We start from the raw sequence: 6,000 nt of genomic DNA, 5'->3' as shown, positions 1-6,000 counted from the left end.
TATTTGATATTAATTTAATTTTCCAGTATTGATATAATTAGCAGAAAAAATTTATAATAAATTTTTAATTTCTTCTTTTACTTTATTACCATTATAAAAACTATTTATTATTAAAATTAAAATTTATTTAAATTTGTAATTAAAATTGTCCCTTTTAAACAAAATGGAAACAACATACTATTTATTAATATAAAATATACACTCCAATAATACCTATATTAATAACTAATTTCCAATAAGAAGAGAGCTTCAATAATGTAACGTATTATTTGTTATTAATTTACATTAGTTAATTTCATAACACTCACCTGTACTATTAGTTGTATAAAGCTTTATAGTAATATTAATTATTGTTTCAAATATTATATTCAGCCTATATCAGAAATATAGCATCATTAAAATAAGGTAGTTAAAAATATTTTATACCGATACAAAGTTGCAGATAAAAACATGCATCATAGATCTAATATCTCGAATACATTAACTGCAATGACTTCAACGGCTGACAGGCAGAGACCTTCTCACTGACAGAATCTGTAATAATTTATCCTCTCTCCCCCAAGAGTCAAGCTATTTTGTGTTTTTGAACAATTTAGTTTTTGACTATACAAGCCTTTTAAGTTTTCAGCCGGAAATTTATTCTACTAAAAGTACAACAATTGTAATGTTATTGAAAATCACAATGCAAAAATACAAGTAATAGTTTGATGAATACTTAGCTCTGGCTTATATACCAGTTCGTAACATTAATTAAAAATCGTGTTAGCTAAAAAACATTTTTGGGAATTGATTTTTGAATATAGATTTTGACTCTTAATTTATTCCAATCTTCTATTAAATAATTTAATAATATAAAAATTTTCTTCCATGATATCTTGATTTTTTATAATCAATCAATCAATCAATAATTCTTTATTCATTAGTTGTACAATACGGTACATCGAATAGTGTCATACATTACTTATATATATATATAAAAGTACTAAACATACTTAAGCTCCTCTATTGAATACAAAACTAAATCAATCAAATAGTTTTTTAGTTTTCTTTTAAATTTGTTAATATTATTTTCCATCTTTATGCTTTGAGGAATATTTTTCAGAAATCTTTTCCCCGCTATACATAGTTTTTTTCGTGTACATTTCAAGTCTATGATGATCACTGATGATTTCATTCTTATGGCGTGTGTTATATTTGTGCACATTATTTTCTAAGTTAATTTGTTGGCCATGATTTAATTTAAAATAACGTTTTACTTTAACGAAGCACATAGAATGAGCACAACAAATGAGTTTTTGATACAATTAGTGGAAAAACTAAAATAAGTGGCAATCTACTACATGAGAGGTGTTATTATGAATTAGAGATGTATTTATGTATCACTATAGTTAATAATGTTGTGTACATTTTTGTGTGAATAGTAATATTGGTACACAATTGTCACAGTTCCAATATCTCATGAAAGTGTCCAAGAGTTTGAAAGTAGTTCAGATCGTGACCCCTCTTTCACCCCCCTTCACCAATTATTTATTAGCCGTAATATAATTTATACGAGATAAAATATTGTACCGAAGAGGTGATTAAATCAAAGTTTGAAAGGGCATTTTGTGAACCCAAGGTTGGAGCAGATACTGTAACCGGAGCTGAGTGATGACGTTAGTGTGAATGTCCTTGAGTGGCATAGTATAACATTTTGACACCTTCACTGAAACTAAATTCTACAATCATTTATTCACTTACTGTAAAATGATAAAATGTTTTCTTCATAGAATTTGTTTATCATTAACTCACATCTGCCTGTAGCATATTGTGATCATCATGACTTTAGACCACAATAGGGTTTCCTTTACCAGTAGGATAATCTGCGTTAATTAAAATTAATAAAAAAATATTTTAATATATTAAGTGGCAAAATCAAAACAAAACATCACGTGAATGAAAATTTAGCGTTAAAACATAAATATTATATAGGTGCCTTGCTAGTATTTTAACAAGTACCTAATAATGCTAATAAAATATTTGTTGTATTTTATTTAAACCTGTTATGTTCAAAGTACCTAAAAGCCAAAAAGCCTTTTACAGATAAAAACGTTTAAAATTTTCAAGGGTGGGACAGATCCGTTATATTTTAGTAGCTAACTATTCAGTGATGTTTTGTTGGAAAGGGGATATATTACAGCAAATAAATAAAATGGTCAGTATATTTAATTTAAGGTTACAGCAGTTAACATTTAGAAGAAAATTTATTTTGAAAAGTTTAGAAGAGGCATTCAAAAATGAATATATCAAAATAACTAATAGTATTATTGATTCTAAATAATTAATTGTAACGATAAATATTAAAACTTTTAAAATGTTATTTATTTTATTTTTTACAAGGAGATTTTACTTAAATTTATTATATTTCATCTACTTTTTCATTTATTATACTTAGTATTTCAAATAAAGTTACTCATTACCAAACTAAGTTCCTTGGAGTAATAATAATTTACTTAAGCTTATTAATGGATTCTTTATATTGATCAGTTCTGCAGTAGACTAAACACAAATAAATGAAATTGGTAACTTGACTACTGCATATACTACCTTCTTTACACTGTTTCAGTCATACATAAGATATAGGACTGGCTCAATGGGGAGGAAACCGCAAATAGGAACTAGAACATGATTCTGATCCTTAAATAAAGTCAATCACAATCCTTGCAAACGTCCACTCTCTGGAAATTTAAGTATCTTGACTGTGACAGTTTTCTTCATCCAAGAAGTTGTATTATATTTGGCTGAAGCTTTTAACCACTTTGGATTCTTACTCTTAGAATAAGCTACATCAAAGTATTTTTATGAAAAAAGCTCTTAATTACTGGATAATAATTACATAATATATTTGTCTTTTGCAGGTCTCAGAATCACCAACAGAGAACAAAGAACCACCGCCTATAAACGGACACAGATTTGATAGTCGCAGACAAACACATCAACACGAGAACAATGAGAGGTTCCAGAGCAGAACAAGGAGTAGAAACAGAGACGATGACCCAGCTTCCAGATGTCTCCTCAGAGTTTAGGAGGAGAGGTTCGAGACAGGAACAAGTTTCCTCAAACCGTTACCTTGAAGCAACAATCAAACGTTCGTAGAGGTAAGGAATTGAATTTAAAAACCACCCAGTGAACCTGACATTCCAACAAGAGAGAGTTTTGAAAGTGAATATCAAAAAATCAAATACTAACAGTAGAACAAGAGCAAGGAACAATCAAGAATTCCGAAGTAGTAGAAACCGTTCAAAACCAAAACTGATTCTACAACTTCAAATTCTGAAAGTGAATCAAGCAATTCTCGTAGTAATAATAGATTTAGTGGTTCAAGAGAAAGTGGTAGTAGAACAAATAATCAAGAAAGTAAGGTGAACCGAAATATTGCAACAAATCAAAGGAGACCTTTACTTCCTGTCACAAGTATAATCACCAGAAGATGTAACTTTTCCAAGCAGATCAAGGGCAAGGTTTACTTCAAGTTCAGATGAGTCAGTCTCTTTACCATCGAGAGATAATACTAGAAATGTACAGAGAGGCTCATTTGAAATAACCCGTGGGCGGTCAAGAGAGTCAACTCTGTCAGAAAGAACAACTCCTAGTAGATCCAGTATTAGTGATGGTACACCATCAAGAGGAACAGTCAGAGGAAAGAGAACCTTCTGTACAAAATAACGCTAGGTCTCAAACTTCAACAAGATCAAGAAGTGATTCTACTTCAAACTAGAAACAAAGCATTTTCAGATCCTCCTAGACAAGATGTTGAAGCAACATCTGGTAGAAGAAGGAATTTAGATAATGAAAGATCCAAAACAACGGCGATTACAAATTCAAATGTTAGTTCAGGCAGAACATCGATTCCATCAAGAGAAGAAACAGCACAAACTGTTACTGAAATAAATGATAAGTTAATCACAAAACCCCTTTTAAGTAGTTCAGACATGCCTGAAATAGTTGAAGATGTAGCTGTATCTTCTGAAAGTGATAAACTCTTAGAAGGTAGTGTAGAACCTATACCAACAGCGTCTAATGACATTCTAATATCTTCAGATCAAAAACTCTCTGTAGATCCTAAAAGTAATCCTGATTTAGAAACAACAAAACCATTTTCTGAAATTCCAAAAGAAAACACTCATAAGAAAACATTGCATGGTAGATCAAGGGGTAGAGGAAGTGAAAGTTTAGTCGAAGTAGAAACTGATTCAGTGAATAAAGAATTACCAAGAACTAATCAAAGATCCCGGCAAAGGACTAAAGGACTTGATGTAGAATCAAGACTTTCATCTAGAGGAAAAAACTTCAAAAACTGCATCATCAGATTCTTTTAATGGAGAGAGATCTAGCCAGAGAACTAGAGGCAACACTCAGCGTAGCAGACAGTCAGCACAAGAACAGAATATTCAAGATATCAAAAATAGTTTCAGATCCAGAACTAATGTACCTACATCAAGATTATCAAATGATAAATCCAATAACAATGAAGAATTAAGAAGTGGAACAGCCAACCGACGTCAAGGGAGCGTGGAAACTACATCTCAACTAATTGACAGTCAGGGACCTTCAAGAGGATCTTTTAAATCAGGAGGACGGAGAAATTTGTCTAAATTGCCAACTGAATCAGAAACCACTATGAAACCATCAAGAGGTAGAGGTCATTTCAAGGAAGGAAGTGGGAAACTAAATGAAAAATGAAGTAAGTAATAACACATAATCAACTTACTTTAAAAACCACTAGATAAAATGTATGTTTAGCTCCAGTTTACTGTCTTTTGAGTGCAGCATCTGGGAATTTATGCTGTCACAGACTTGACTCCTGGAATCTGGAGTAATGCTCATCTGAAGAGATCCAAAAAAGGTCTGTGACAAAGAAACTCGAAGGAACTATTTATATAGTTTCGACATCAGAGACACCTAAACTACAAAACATAGTGTAATCTAAGAGAAGAAATATTCTTATTATCATCTGCACAATTGCACCATATTTTGAAGTCTATGTGTCTCTGATGTCTAAACAATGTAAAGAGATCATTTGAGTTTCTTCGTCACAGACTTTTTTGGAACTCTTTAGACAAATATGTGTCAAATTCCAGAAGTCGAGTCTGTGACAGCGTCAGATTCCAGACGCTGCACTAAGAGGAAGGTCGACTGGACTAAACTCAACATTCACGTTGAATCAACCCGTCCCACCATAGCTACGTTATGTGCATAAAATTTATGTTGAATATATATGCTACTATCATATTAACCAGTTAACGAATGGAGCATGTTCAAATCTTAAAGTAACTAGATTTTTATTTCACGAAAGATTAACAGTAAATTCTTTTTATAAAACTTAAAAACTCATAAAAAGAATACAAAGTTTTCAAGTGTATTTATAGTACAACTTTAAAGCACATATAAATATTTATTATCACTTATAATTTGAGTTGTAATATGTTAGGTATATTCTTTATAAAAATTGTGTAATATGTTGAATAAAGATTATTTCAAACGATATAATGTACCTTCCTCTTGAAATGAATCAATAAAATCACTTTGTCAAGTTTTGTAAATATAAAAAAAATCTCATAATATCGTTTTGGGACAATTGTGATCACTTTGGCTTAAAACTTGTTGATAATTGATAGTTGATAACTGATGATCATATAACTGATAATATAATTATAATATAATATAATAATAAAATATAATCAAATATTATTATTGATCTATGGATCAATAGAAAATCCCATGCCAAATTTTCGGTCCTATGTGTCCAGCTATATAAAGACTCAGACCAATATTTTTTCATTCATTTAATGTAAAACTTTACTGTATAAACACTTGTGGCCAATGTTGTGTTATAGATAATAATTGAATAGCAGACATCATTGCATAATAAGTATAAAAATATAGAACTTTTAATTTCCTTCTTTTTCATATTTGTCCACAGATACAGATTTTTATACATTTACTTATTACATTTTTGAA

Source organism: Homalodisca vitripennis, unplaced genomic scaffold, assembly GCF_021130785.1.
Source record: "Homalodisca vitripennis isolate AUS2020 unplaced genomic scaffold, UT_GWSS_2.1 ScUCBcl_4930;HRSCAF=11382, whole genome shotgun sequence".
Classification (NCBI taxonomy): domain Eukaryota; kingdom Metazoa; phylum Arthropoda; class Insecta; order Hemiptera; family Cicadellidae; genus Homalodisca; species Homalodisca vitripennis.
This window is presented reverse-complemented; position numbering follows the sequence as displayed.